Source organism: Sorex araneus, chromosome X, assembly GCF_027595985.1.
Source record: "Sorex araneus isolate mSorAra2 chromosome X, mSorAra2.pri, whole genome shotgun sequence".
Lineage (NCBI taxonomy): Eukaryota > Metazoa > Chordata > Mammalia > Eulipotyphla > Soricidae > Sorex > Sorex araneus.
In genome coordinates, this window is record NC_073313.1 from 201,992,063 (window position 1) to 202,007,547 (window position 15,485).

A 15,485-nucleotide genomic window follows, 5' to 3' on the forward strand; every position below is an offset into this window, starting at 1 on the left:
TGTTCAATATGGCTCTTGGGCATCTGCTCCAAATGTCCCTGGGAATAGTAGAATACCTCATAGTCAGCAGGAGGATCACTTTCAGGCACGTTTCCAATCAAGATGCTACTCTTTGAATTAAAATGTACCTTTGCTACCTTGATACTCTGTATGCTGTTGCACTTGTTTTGGTGTTTTTTAATGGTGATCATAGTTGCACAGACACTAGTGTATTTCCTCATCCATCGACTCTGTTGACAGAATCCATATACATTTCCTTTAAAAAATAAGGCTTAAAATGAAATGCCTAGAAAAGAAAGCAAAACAATTGTTCATAGACAGGTCAAATGCGATTCTTATTGGAGCTAACTGACTGCAGACAGTGTCAAAATCAGAAGTCATGTTCAAATTTCTTGAGCCTGCATGGCATGATTTATTATAACCATGTTTGCAAGCTATTGTGAGCATGACCTGAAAAAAATCCAGCTAGGCAGTGGTTGATTCAGTCAGTATGTAAGCTCTGCAAAATTCCTTTGCACACATGCCCTGGGATGGTTCTAATTTTTAGAACCAGGCTCTGCCAGCTAGAAACCTAAAGGCATAAGTAAAACCTTTAATAGCAGAGGCAAGCAGGATCTATTCCATTGTTTTCTGTTTGCTAGTTACAAAGATAGATTTGTGTAAGTATCCAAATCACTTATGAAATTACTCATTTAACAGGTTACAGTTTTATAAGAAAACATAAAAATAGAGCAATAATATTCCTGAAAATATCATGAAATCATATTAAACTGTTTAAAAGTTTGTGGTATATCAGATACAATAAAAGTCTTTTTTTTTTTGCTTTTTTTTGGGGTCACACCCAGCGATGCTCAGGGGTTACTTCTGGCTCTGCACTCAGGAATTACTCCTGGCGGTGCTTGGGGGACCATATGGGATGCTGGGGATCGAACCTGGGTCGGCCGCGTGCAAGGCAAATGCCCTACCCGCTGTGCTATCGCTCTGGCCCCCAGATACAATAAAAGTCTTGCTTAGTAATACTTTAAAAATAACTTGGATTTCTTTTCTTCTTGAAATCCAGAGGATCTGGTTTGTGAATTGCACACAAAAGGGAACTGAAAATGCTGTTAAATAATTAGATTAGATGCATTTCAATTTAAAATAAAAAAATAGGCCAGATTGTGTTTACAGTTCTGTGATTATACATGCCTTCATCTTTATAATACCCTGGGCTTTGTTTATTTGATTTTTGGCTACATCCACTGTGACTAGGGCTTACTTCTGGTTCTGCACTCAGGGCTCACTCCTGGCAGGCCTGGAAGATTATATGTTGTGCTGAGATCGAACCTGGGTTAGCCACATACAAGACTGTTTGTTGCTCCACTGTACTATTGCTCCAGACCCTCATGCAATCCTGTTTGAATTACAGAAATGTGGATATGTTTTAGTAAATGAAATTGCTTATTAATCACCAATATTCTGAATACCTCACTTAAGTAAAAAATAAATTTGATCTCATATAAAAACACATATATGGGTACAAATATGCATGTAGAGGTCAGTGTCTTCTGTGCATCTGTACTTCTGTTACCATAAATTATTATTTGAATTTTATTGTCAAAAACGGTATGAATTTCACCATATTTCCAGCTTCTAATTGAAAGTCAAAATAAAGAAAAAACTGGACATAATTTTATTAAGTGAAATAATGGCTACTATAGGAGAGGAATTATGAGGCTGATTATCCACTCCTAATGTGGCCCTAACACTATGTTTTCATTTTATCTAAGAATAATATATTGAGAGAGACCTCCTATCAAGTGCAAGTTACTGTGCCAAGTTATTATATAAGACAGACTTACACAAATGATTTTATATAATGAAAGAGCATGTGCTAGAAACATTACTTCCTGACTGTTTTGATGCCAGTTATATAAATGAGCAACACAATAGTTGCAATTGAATCACTTGAAAATGTGGTTGTTTTGGGGCTATACCTACAGGTGCACAGGGATTGCTCCTGTCTCTGCACTCAGGAATCACTCCTGCTGGTGCTTGGGGGACCATATGGGATGCTGGGGATTGAACCAGGGTCAACCACATACAAGGCAAACCCCTACCCTCTAAACTATCACTCCCACCCTGTTGGGTCACTGAATTTCATCCACACCTTTCTTTCAGGGTTGACTAATTCTAGTCTTACATGCTAAAATCATGACTAGTTCCCTTTTATTTGGTGTCTATCATCTTTTTGTCAAATATTGCATCTCCCCAATTGTCTATTTCTTTCTATGGTATAAAGGACACAGAAGAAGAAAGAATATTAAAAACTGAGAGGTTTGTTGAGAATATTCTCCATGAAAGATTTTTGCTAACCCAGCAAATAGTGAATTCTCTCATACAAACTCAGTTTTCTCAAGATAGTGGTATTTGCTAACAGAAATTAATTCATCTTTGTTGGAAATTAGTTCACAGAAATTAGGGATTGTAGTCCATCTTTGAAGCAGGCTTAGTTCATCTTTGTAGGAAATAATGTTGTTTTAAAAAAAAAATAAGACTTCAAACCAAGAGAGGAAAATTATTAAATAAAATCGTTTCAATTGTTTTTTCTCAGGTTTTTTTTTTTTTGTCTAGGATGTTCTTTGATCACCTTTGATAACTCTGTCACTTACTTTTGGAGATCATATTATCAAGTTGTAGCTCAGAGAAAGGTTCTGTTTACAGAGAGTTCAGTTGCTTCTTTCATAAAAGTTACAATGAAGATCACTGAAAATACTTTTGGGCTTAGTATTCTGGGATTACAATAATGCTGAGTGGATCATAGGAGATCTGACTGGAGAAAGTTACAAGATGTACGATTATAGTATTTCACTCCCTCCTCATAGCTCCATGTGCAAGTGAGAATTTATCACATGCCTTTGGACACAAAATTTTGCAAATCAAACTTTCTTAATTGAATTTTACTGATAACCCAGCTCAAAAAGTCCAGCACTTGGCCAAAGGAAGTAATGGAAACTCTATTACAAGTATTCCATACATGCCCCTCTGATTTCAAGATATCAACATGATATTGAAGTTGTGCTATAACAAAATCATGATTCACCCTCTCACTCCTCATCATCCTTCACCCCTCACCTCAGAGAAAGGGTTGCTTTTGAAAACAAGCACTAGAAAACTTCCTACATGGATCTCTCAGGGTTTTGAAGTATGTTTTGCTGAATCTGACCTGTGACACAGAGAAATGCAAAGTCAAGGAAGCTTAAGAGAGTAAAACTCCTCTGTGCACTGTCTTAAATTCATTAACTAATTAGAACAACTGTTCCCTTCACACACACCTTGTTTTCTAATGAATCACAGAATTTTCTTGACAAGCTAGTAACTAGATATATCACTGGTGTTTTCTGTTTTGTTCTATTGGTCCTTAATGCAAGACCTTGGTCACAAGCAGACCAGACATAAACCAGAAATCAAATGTGGTGTTCACAGTGTTAAATTTCTTTGTTGCCACACACACACACACACACAAAGGCTGTAGAAAAAGTAGGAAGACCGAATCTTAGAGATAAACATTATATTATTATTATTATTATTATTATTATTATTATTATTATTATTTGCTTTTTGGGTCACATCCAGCAATGCACAGGGGTTACTCCTGGCTCATGCACTCAGGAATTAACTCCCGGCGGTGCTTAGGAGACCATATGGGATGCTGGGAATCAACCCTGCATCAGCCTCAAGGAAAATGCCCTACCCACTGTGCTATCTCTCCAGTCCAGGGGCTAAGCATTATTATCAGTTTATTTGTCCTTATTCTGTCACTGAAATACTTGATAGTTAACTTGTATGTGTTGGGACATAAAACAAATGGATTCCTTGGACATACATGGCAATGAAAAAGTTCATTTTGCCATGTGAAGTGAAAAAGAAGATATTGATGAGATGCAAGAGAATGATGTACTAGAGTGGTTATAATGTTTAGACCCAGTAAAATTGTAACTTAAATTAAAATATAGGTGACAAATTTTGAGTCCAGGATATTTCCCCAGAAAAACACAACAATTTATGTAGCCAATTTTCAATTATCCGTCTGAGGAGAAATAGCAATAATGGCAATTATCCAAAGGAGTGCATAATGAACAAATTCATTTCTATTTGACTTTGAAATACTGCTTTGGATTCTAAAGCCAACATTTGAATGTAGATGTCTTCTATAGTCTGGAAAGTTGCAGTGCCTCAAAGTATTGTACTTAACACTTTACAAATCGGACTGAAGACAAGGGCTTATATTTTTGTCCTGTTTTGTACAATACATTTCTGTTCTTTGTATTATTGGTGAGAATAGTTATTAAGGCTTATAATTCTGCTAAAGCAGAAAAAGTTCTAATTATGTTTCATAGTTTGTATTTTATCTTTCTAGCACTGATAATAAATTTTTTTTTGCTTGAAAGGACAGACTTTTACCCTAATCTTGCTTAGCCTATGTTGGTAAAAAAAATAATAATAAAATAAAACATTAAGCAGAATTGATAGTCAAACTATAAAGTATTAATTAAAAAATAAAAATAAAAAAAACTATAAAGTATTATCTAAGCAAATCTTGGGTTTAATATAAAACATTTGCCAGTGGAAAATTGAAATGTCTGTATGTATATTTCTCTATATGTATTTTAGCCCCATCAGGTTATTTTTTATTGTACATTTTTATACATTGTACATATTAAAATGTAAATTGTACATTTTTTAATATGTACAGATATCTATCAAGTGTATGACCTAGCTCATACTAGCTATTAATAACTATTGATTTCCTTTATCCCTTACTTTTATTCATTCAGTGTTTTTTGTAAAGTACTGGACTGGAGTGATAGCACAGTGGGTAGGATGTTTGCCTTGCACACAGCTGACCAGGGTTCGATTCCTCCGTCCCTCTCGGAGAGACTGGCAAGCTACCGAGAGTATCCCACTCGCACGTCAGAGCCTGGCAAGCTACCTGTGGCATATTTGATATGCCAAAGACAGTAACAATAAGTCTCACAATGGAGACGCTACTGTTGCCCGCCCGAGCAATCAATGAACAACGGGACTACAGTGCTACAGTGCTACAGTGCTATGTCATATTAATGTCTCATGCACTTTAATGCATGTTTATGTTTTATTTTACTCTTTTTTTATATAGAAAATTCTATAAGAGCAAGAATATTTGAAAATATATGATGGAATAAGACCATCCTTATTTTCCTGGTGATTTCCCCAAATATTTAACACATCTTTTGCTCCTTTTTTTTTTTTTTTTGCTTTTTGGGTCACACCTGGCGATGCACAGGGGTTACTCCTGGCTCTGCACTCAGGAATTACCCCTGGCCATGCTCAGGGGACCATATGGGATGCTGGGATTTGAACCCGGGTCAGCTGCGTGCAAGGCAAACACCCTACCCGCTGTGCTATCTCTCCAGCCCCCTTTTGCTCCTTTTTAACATACTTTTTAGTATGTTCATAGAAAGTAGTTTTATCAATATTAAACAAGTAAACTATTAAGAATATTGATTTGTATAATAAAAACAAAACCTGGTCACATACTTTCTTCTATTTGTAATAATATAGCATACCCTTTCTAAAACAAGGCATTTTTACATAAACAGGTTTGCCAAATATTGCAGTGCCATATGATTTAGGACACTTGAGCTGCTTTTTGCTCTTGAGTTGATAAGTACCAAATGTTTGACCAGAGTTGTTTTTTTTTCTTTCTCTCCCTTTAAAGTTCTGAGTAGGGATTTCGATCTTGAATTGCCCATATCCCAATTTTGGGTATATAATTCCTTTTTCTTACTTCCTGGATCTCTCCTTTCTCTGAAGAAAGCTCTGTTCTCCATCAAGTTTTGTTCCCTCTTCCTTTTGATAAAATTTTTCTACTTACAAAAAAATGTAAAAACAAATATCTGCATAGTATCTTTAATTGAATATGGACAAGGTACTCAAGAAGAAAATTAAACAGAAGACTAGGCTGCACAGAACTGATTCAAACACTTGTTTCCACTACCCACCAGGTTGATGTTAAAGAAGAGATTCAATCTTCCAAGATCATAGTTTTCTTAATGTTGAAATAAAGATAATAATGTAAAATAATGAAAATGTGGTGATGAGTAGTTTAACAAAGGTTGGTAAATTTGTGTATAGAGGACATTCAACAAATCTTTGTTACAGTTTTAAGTATCTATTTTGTGTAAATGGCATTTAAGCACTTTGTATATACTGACTCATTTAAACAGAAATGTAGATCTATGTTGAATGTACTTTTCTTACCACTATTTTATACAGAGATCATTTGAATCTGTCTCATCCACATAACCATTATACCTTTCATATAAACACAGCACCTTTAAGCAAGCAGCAGATGAATCTGTTAGGTCCCAATTGTACCTCTATCTATATATCTCAATTCTACTTCTTTAATTATCCAGCTTAACACCTTGCCTAATAAATGCTTATAATCAGAATATAATTTCATATGAGGGATCATCATATTTTTAGTTACCCAACTTTACCCAGAATTCCTTTCATAATATGAATGGTGAGAACAAAAATTATGCATTCCATTATCATGTTTCATGTAAAACAATTTGAGACCCAAGATAGGATCAACTGAAACAGCTTTTGATTGTGCTCATGCAAACTGTTGAACAGATCTGATCAAATTCAGTCTTAGGGTCATAGTAAAAACAAAAAACAACAAATGAAAGCAAATTCTCATGAGTAAAAACCACACCAGCTTGTCCACTGCTTAGCTGGGTATCGTTGCCCAAGTGGCTTCAACCCTCTGGACCCATTTTATCTTTTGGAAATTAAAGGGATTGCATTAAATCTGGGCTAATCCTGAAACTGAAGTCAGCTTTCACTTTAGTCTTATTTGAGGGACACAGTTTTCTTTTGATAAATTGAATTCTAAATATAAAACTCAATATATACCACATAGGAACATACATCTCTCCCCTTAGAAATTTGAAGACTTGACATTATTGAAGTTATTTTGTTTTTTCCTTATTGCATCAGTATAAACCATCAGCTGGATTGAGCAGTGGCTCACCCCTTCACCTGAGACACATACTCACTAACTCTTCCCTTTCTTGTTGCCTTACACCCAGTCTACTATTCTTTACCCTGTTCTACTAGTCTTTATCCTGTTGTCTTGTGTTCATGCAGGCAGATGGATTTGCCATCATAGGGCTACTTATTATTTTTTTGTTTTGTTTTTTTGTGACGCACAGGGGTTACTCCTGGCTCATGCACTCAGGAATTACTCCTCGTGATGCTCGGGGGACCATATGGGATGCTGGGAATCGAACTCGGGTCGGCTGCGTGCAAGGCAAACGCCCTACCCACTGTGCTATCACTCCAGCCCCCATCATAGGGCTACTTATGACCTTCATTTTCTCACTCTTTACTTCCATCTCTCTTCACTACATGGTATTCTTTATATCATACTTATAGCCTAACTACATGGGGTTTTTTGTTTGTTTTCTGACAGATTTTTATCTTCCTTTGTCAGAGCCTAATTAATCCCCATTGTTTCAAACATTTCTTCTCCCTGGTTTCCACTTAGGTTTCTGCAGTTTGCTATGCAACAACTGCTCCTGGAATGAGCGGCTGGAAATCTCCTCAGCAGAGAGACCATGTCTTGTCCCCTGCCTCTGCAGTAAAAAGTGGAATAACACAGCAAGCTTGGCCCAATAGGTAAGAGAATGCCTCACTCTTCTCATTACTGTGAGAATCAGAAATCTATAAAATCTATAAAATCAGAAATCTCTTTCTAACACTAATGATTTGTCAGGAAAATTTACTTTTTTACTTTATTGATTTTTTTTCTGGGGGATTTCCAAGGATTCTTAGGAACTGTGGGAGTGATTTTCATTTAACCAGACCAGTCATTCAGGGCAAGGACCAGAGGATGCCATGTTGCCAACATACAGCCAGGGACTCCTGGACCACACCTCACAGTTGTGAAGGAACATGTAGTGCTAGTAATTGAACCAGGTTACCATTGTACCATTGAACCAGGAACTATTGTACCAGGCTGGTACAATGGACACCAGCCAGCTATTGTACCACCTCCCACACCCTATTTCAGTAATATTTAATTGCTATAGTATATAAATTATCCTTGTCATAAAACCTTATTCATGAATAATACAAGAGAAAATTGATAGCTAAAAAACTGTTTTATTTTAAATTCATATTTACAGATGTCTCTGGAACCTTTGACTGATTTTAGTAGTGGCCTCTTTTAAGATGAAATATGAAGAGACTAGAGATATGCCTTTGGTGACCTGAGACAATGCCTATTTAAAAATCCATTTCTCCAAGGCCACAGCTAATTGATTCTTGAAACTTCTTTGCTGAAATAACCTTGTCCCACAGGCAATTGTACTTCAATTATTTCTTACTGCACAAGAAAATAATAGTATTTTTATAGAATAGGATATTATAGTCATGAAGTACCTAATCATTAACATAGTTTTATTTAAACTGAAAAAAAAAGTGAACCATATCAAAGGATTTTTTTGCACAGAGATTTTGTCCTATGTGATGTACCCAGTTTACAAAAATTATTGCAGCTTTCCTGGAGTGTGCTACAGGAAAAAAATTTAAAACCTCATACTGGCATCAAAAGACTTGTATCATACTTTCATTTTTACCAGGATTCCTTCTGTGATTTGGGCCACTGACTCAAATGCTTCTAAACTAGTTTCTTTGTCTGTGACATGATCAGTTCTTTTATAGTATCTTTCAAGGTCAGACTGAGTTGACAATGAAGTACAATTGGTAGTGGAGAGTAGTTGAAAAGCTATACGCAAATTTCCTGAAATCTTATTTGCCAAAATTAAAATCAACAAAATACCAAGTTTCTTTTTGTTTTGTTTTGTTTGGGGTTTGTTTAGGTTTTGTTGGGGAGGGGGGCCACACCAGCTCAGTTTTCAGGGGTTACAGCTCAGGATTTGGGAATCACTCCCAGTGGTCCTCAGAGGAATTTGTGGTGCCAAAGTCTGAACTAAGAGCTCCTCCTGTATGCAGACTACTATCTCCCAGTCCTTTGAGCTAACTTCCCAACCCCAAATTATTTTCTTGTTTTCATTATTGTCAAAGTTTATGACAATTTGCACTTTATATGTCAGCTATTTTCACTGTCTTTGGAGGTTTCTATGGGGTTTTAGTGAATAGTTTTTCAATTTGCATCTGAAGAAATGCCTGCTGAGTTTGTCTCTGCATTAGCCCTTGAGAATGCACTGGGAGAATTTTCTCCCATAAGAAAGGATGAGAAGGCATCAATACAACCAAACTAAAATAGAAAGTAGACTCATTTGTGTCATGACAAAAAACAAAGATTCTCCAAATTCAAGACAAACATTTTCAACATTTAAATATATTAGGCATATTGTTCCTCTTTTAGAACTGTTTTATTAAGCTAATGACATAGCTCTTCCTCTTGAGGATATTATATTTCAAAGGCAGAAAGAGACTAAAAACAAAGCACAAATAATTCAGTTCACAAATATGTAATACAGGACCATGGAGATAACTTAAAGGGTTGATGATCATGCTTCACATGCAAAGGTCCCAGGTTTGTCCATGCCACCCCATTGGTCCACCTGTGCTATAGGATGTGACCCCTAACAATGTACTATAAGTAGTATCAAGAGCACTACTAGTCAGAACACAGAAGGGACCACTATGACAGTGATAGATAGAAATATGGAAATGATTACTCTGAACAAGAACTGAGTGCTGAAAGGAGGTAAAGTGACATACTTGATACCCTTTCAGTACCTGTATTATAAACCATGATGCCTGAAAGGAAAAAGAAAAAGAGAGAGAGAGAAGAAAAATGACTGCCACGAAGGCAGGCTCAGGGGGTGGGTGGTGGCAAGAAGGAAAGTGGGGACATTGGTGGTCGGAATGTACACTGGTGAAGGGATGGGTGTTGGAACATTGTATGAGTGAAAGCCAATCACCAACAACTTTGTAATATTATATCTCATGATGATTCAATAGTAAATAAATAAATAAGAAGCATACACATACACTAACAAAGAGTACTGTCAGCTGTGTCCACAAAAACAACAAGTTATGAATCATAGTAATCAGTATAAAAGGGGTTTGCATAGTGCCAGAGAGATAGTATAGGAGATAGGTACATGTCTTGCATATGGCCTATCTTGGTTTGATCCCAGGAACCTCGTATGATCACTCCAACCCCAACAGAAGTGATCCCTGTATGAAGAGCCAGGAATAATTTCTGATGACTGCCAGATGTAGCCCCAAGCAAACACAGTAACAAAAAATAATTTTCTTTAAAAAAAAGAAATACAGAGGCAGAGAGAGACTTGAACTTGCTTCATGGTCAGAATGGTATGAATCAAAAAAGCTGTATGCATTTTCCTCCCTGTCCCACATATGATAAAATTACATTACTTTAGTTTCCCAGAAGTTCCACTGGTAGGTACATAGGATATGGCCAGGTCAATGGGTTTTATCTAAGAAAGGTATGTGCTACTTTTGTGCTGGATTTTTTTTTTCTTAACTACCTTTCCTTGTGGCATTCTTATGGACAATATAATCCAAGGTGTGGTTGCTCCCTTAGCTTGGAATTTGTATGACTAAAAAAGGCAGTGATCAGCTAACCATTTGAGCATATAGCAGGAGCAGGCAGTTGACTTTTATTGTCTTAAACCACTGAGAAAGTAAAGCTTTTTGTTCGAGAAGCTTAACTGTGACTATTCTATTGTAAGGGATCTCTTAAAATATAGAATAATAAAGCCTTAAGACAGGCGACTTTAAGCTTGTCTGGTCACAGAATCAAAAGAAGCCAATATGACTGGATTATAGTAAATCAGGGAAAATAAGCAAATAATTTTTAAAGTTCCTTCTAACTTCTCAATCCCTGCCTATTCTGATTCCAAACCTATTCCAGTGTTTATATTCCAGGCAGAGCCTTAAGATAGATAAGTAACACGACTCTAAATGTCTTTGATTTATTTACACAAATTAAACTCTCATATTTTATCTCTTGGATTATGATCTGTTTTTTAATCAAGAATTCTGCTGGAGTAGTATTGATATGATAATGCAGCCCTAATGCCTTCTCCTAGCTGAGTGCATCTATCCTTTCAGTCAATACCAACCGAAATGTCAAATGAGATTCACTTGGGTGTATAGACCATTCATAACTTGAGCTGAGGCTTAGGATAGGCAGCCCACAGCATTTTCCAATCAAATAATATATAAGATAGTGCAGTTTTTAAGCTCTTAGCTTTTCATGCCAATTTCTAATATTATTGCAAAAGAACTTAGGATTGAAGTCCAAACTTTCATGAAATTCATCATAGCTCCTTTAATATATAAGCAAGATAATTTTTTTTGCACATATGATTAACTAAAATACCATGACCCACCCTCCCAGCAAAAAGAGTAAGTTGTATGAGATGTTGTATATCTCCTTAGAATAGAATAATAGCTGTCAGTCCTCTTGGGATTTGACAACTAAGGTATTTCTTTATCCTTGACACCTATGAGATATAGCCACTGATCCTGTAACTGCCTTTATTGAAGTTTGGTTGACTTAGAGAAAATACATCTGTCTGATATTATAGTAATTCTTGTACAGGTCTTAATGTCTTAAGGACTTTTAGTGAGGTGACTTAATCCTGCTTAAGAAAAAAATGTGGCATAAGGTGAAAAAAACGGATCGAAAATTAAAACTGAACCCCTATTGTACCCCAGGCTCAGTGCTAGCTTCTCTTCTGTGTACACCATATAGTAGGGGAAGCAGCTCTGAGAGGTAATGGTCACTCTAGTCAGTGGAAGAGATGAAAAGGACAGGGTCTTGGACTAACATATAAAAGTCTCCCTCTACTCACTATAGTCAAATCAAAATGACCAAGTATTGTATTTCCAGAATGTCTAGACTTATCCTCTAAAGATAAATACCAAATCATTATTGATTTATTATACATCTAGATTCAGATGAACATCTAAACAGAGCTGGCTATAATAAGCTGTGCTCTGCTAATTGTACATCTTCCCTTATTCAGCTTCATCCTGTATAATTAGCCCACTCTTGAAAATAGTTTTCCATGACATTAAAATTCTTACACAGCATACCCTCTAATTATTTCATATCTTCACATTAGGGCCTCAGATACTCATTTTGGAGGAGGTAATTCTGTTTGTCATTTAATTACTTATAGAAGGAGTTCAAGAAAACCAGAGAAAAAGATGTTGTTAAAATAATTCCTACTTGGCTCTGAGATGTGTACACATAAACTAAGATATAATTCAACTTTTTTTCCTCCCCACCCTCTCTTGGCACTGGTCTCTATTTCGCCTGTTAGTATCCTGTTCTGTCAAAGAATGACCTACCTATCCTTTAAGACCCACTCAAAAGGGGCTGGAGCAATAGCACAGCGGGTAGGGCATTTGCCTTGCAGCAGTCGACCCAGGTTCGATTCCCAGCATCCCATATGGTCCCCTGAGCACCGCCAAGAGTAATTCCTGAGCACAGAGCCAGGAGTAACCCCTGTGTGTCTCCGGGTGTAACCCAAAAAGCAAAAACAAAACAAAACAAAAGGTACTCTTCCTCAGGTCTTTCCAGATGCCCATGATTAAAATTAAACTTTCTTTTTATCCAGGGGGGTTTTGTACTAATCATATAAGGAATGGCAGGTGGGGGCAGAGATGGCTGGTGACTCACTTCAGTATGCTTTTTCTTGCTTCTTCCTGTGCATAGCCCTACACAACAAATCTTTGTCTAACTTAGATGACTTACTAACAAGCAAATTTGAGTATAACTGGTACAGTTCATTTTGAAGCCTGGATATTGAAGAAGTTTGACCCTCTTCTCAACTTTTCCTCTCCTCTGTTATCATCTAAGTGAGAAATGATAACAAGCCTCATGGATGGGGGGTGGGGCACAGATGGAGAGAGGCTGAACTCCTGGATGACCAGAGGAAAGATCTCTGACTGAGCAAGGACATTCCTATTAGATCAGTACACAGATAATAATGCTTAGAAATTTAGGGTGTATTTGTTACAGCTGCTAAGGTGGAATTAGCTAACTCTGCACATGCTTCTAAGTGTACATCTGTGTATGTGTGACTCCCTCTCTAAAAAACCCTGGAAACACTGAAACAAAAATTAAATCACTCTTAAGTATGAGAAAATTTAAACTAAATTGGTACTTCCTTTGGAAATGGAGCAGATGGTCAACAAAATAAGAAATGGAAGGTGATCTAAGATATCTCTAGCATCAGGAATGCCATTTTCTCATTTGTGTGTCTAGAATTTTTTTAAAAACAACCATGTAAGTAGCTAATTTAGAGAAGAAAATGGATAACCATTTAGTTTTCACAGTAATATATGCGTATTTGTGTGTGTATATTCCAACTTTTAGTTATTCAAATATTTATCATTATTCCAATCAACACATAGGAAAATAGAAGTTGACCACTGTGTACATGCCAGGGAGTTCTCTAACAATATGCAGTATACAAGATTTGCCCCACTTACTACAAACACAGTGCATAGGGGTACAAATGTTCACCAGGTCATCACCCCACTGAACATGTACTCAGTCCTCTACTCAGATACTTGAGTTCCTCCTCTGAAAATAAAAGAACAGCATTACCTGCTTTTCAAATTTAGTTGGAATTTTATTTCAGTGACATTTAAATAGAATGGCTATGAAATATTTAGCACCATGCTTGACACTTGAATTTTATGAGTCCTTGAAAAAAATCTTGCCTATTATTATTTATGTTCATTTAGATAAGTACTTTGTGATTGCTTACCAAAGAAATCTGAGTAGATTGCAAGGGAGGTGTGTACTTGGGGACACAAGTTTCCCTCCTGAGTGTCATCTGTTGAGAGTATTAACTGGTTGGGATAATATCTTACATCTTCAAATATGAAAATGGAATGTTAAGGACTAATGAAGTGAGAAAATACTTTTGCTGATTGAAAAAAATAAAATAAAAACAGAGATAAGATACAGAGAAAGTAGATTGAGTTGAAAACTGCTCCAGGTGACCATGCGGAGGCTGGGAAGCACCAGGTGGCCTTGCTTAGTCTCATTTTGTCCTATGCACCACAGCAAGTATTTAAATGGTTTTAAATATAGCCAGTGACATGGAACAATATGTTTATCTTTGTTTTTATAAATATTGCTGTGACTGACACATGAAAAATGTAGATTAGAGAAAACAAGACAGTATTCTTTTAGAACCCTTGAAAATCTTGGTGCGAATCAAAATAAGAAATTCCCATAGATATAATAAGGTAAGGATTATAGAGATGGAAGAGTAAAAAATATAAAAGAGAAATTTCTGAATTATCAGTGGCAGGACCTCAGAGAGAGAGAGAGAGAGATCCTGTTTTTTCTGATAGATACAGATATATTTCACAGATAAGGAATCTTGAAAGTGAATCAGGGTTACACAATCTTAAATTTATCTTTGTTCATGAAGCGCTTATATGCCCTTCAGATACTCAAGAACACATGTCAAATGCACATCTGAATTCACGCATCTGGACTGCCACAGATGCTGCTGAGCTGGAGTGTAAATTTAAGAATTATTGGCACACTGGTAGCAATAGGTTATGGGGCAGAAGAAATTTGTTTAGAAAACAAGCACAACTTAGAACACCAAGAAAAAAAGAGCTAAGGACCTTGCCTTGAGGAACTTATTAACAAAAGAGGTAATGATCCTGAAAAAAATAGAATCAATAGAACATAAAAATAGAGTTTTATTTTAAAGAATGACTTACAAATTGTGGAGTCTTGGTCAGTGAGTCCAAAATCTGATAGAGAGGCTAGCAGGTTGGAAACTCAGGGAAGAGTTGAAATTGGAGTCCAGAAGCAGGATTGGTAAACCTGGAAAAGTCAGCACTGTCCATGAGCACAAAGACTATCTGCTGGAATATTCTTTCTTGCCTGGAGAGACAGAGATCAGCCTTTCAGTCTGTTCAGGATTTCATCAACTTTAATGAGGCTCGCTGGCATTATGAACAGAAATCTTCTTACTGAAAGCAGTTCCCAACTCCTTTAATATTTTCAAGAGTGAAAATATTGAGTAATAAAGATGCTCAGACTCAGAGTTGGAAATAGAAAAATGTATCGAAAAGTAGGAAAGAACTCCCCAGCTGGTGAATGGAGCTAGTCCCATGCCTCTGATGAAGGCTGAGTCCCAAACTCTCAAAGAAACTCAGACAAACTAGTAAGGAAATGCCCTGTCAAGATTGGGATGAGGAGGCCGAAGAGGTAACACAATGGTAGAGTGCTTGCTTTGCATAGCCAACCCAGGCTTGAGCCCCAGCACTTCATAGAATGCTCTGAGCATCGCTAAGAGTGACTCCAAAGTGCTGAGCCAGAAGTGGCCCTTGAAGATCACCATATGTGGGCCCCAAACAGAACAAAGGTTGGATGAGAGTAAGAAAATAAGGTCATGGCACTGTTG

General features: G+C 36.6%; 1 protein-coding gene across 3 annotated transcripts in view; it reads left to right on the top strand.

Moving 5' to 3' along the window:
• The window catches only part of B3GALT1 (beta-1,3-galactosyltransferase 1), a 656,758-nt gene that overhangs the window by 596,831 nt on the left and 44,442 nt on the right, over nucleotides 1-15,485 (top strand). For all 3 annotated transcript variants that reach the window (XM_055119807.1, XM_055119806.1, XM_055119808.1), the window contains one exon: nucleotides 7,580-7,710. The gene's annotated coding sequence lies outside the window, so the exon portion shown is untranslated. The remainder of the gene's footprint in view (nucleotides 1-7,579; nucleotides 7,711-15,485) is intronic.